Genomic DNA, 319 nt, shown 5'->3' with positions numbered 1-319 from the left:
AATGTGAGGCTTAGGATGTATAAGTATTGTTATTCCAATATTGCCGCCATTTATGCAAAGGCTCTATTAGCTCTATTTTTTTTTTCTAGTTCAGGCCAATGTTGAATTGCCGCAAACATAATTTGTGAGGGGATTTTGTTGATCGTCTTATCGATAATGATGAAAAAGTAGCTTCTTCTTAAAAACATACCCATATCGAGACTAGAGTGCCAAAACAGTACGACCAAAATGGCCAAAATCGATACCCTACTTATGACCAAATCAAAACGGCGGAAAAAAACATACCCTTTGATGCCGCCGCCGCCTCCCCCCCCCTCCC

This window comes from Orbicella faveolata, unplaced genomic scaffold, assembly GCF_042242905.1.
Source record: "Orbicella faveolata isolate gen_17 unplaced genomic scaffold, um_ofav_v1 contig_14, whole genome shotgun sequence".
Taxonomy (NCBI): Eukaryota; Metazoa; Cnidaria; class Anthozoa; order Scleractinia; family Merulinidae; genus Orbicella; species Orbicella faveolata.
This window is presented reverse-complemented; position numbering follows the sequence as displayed.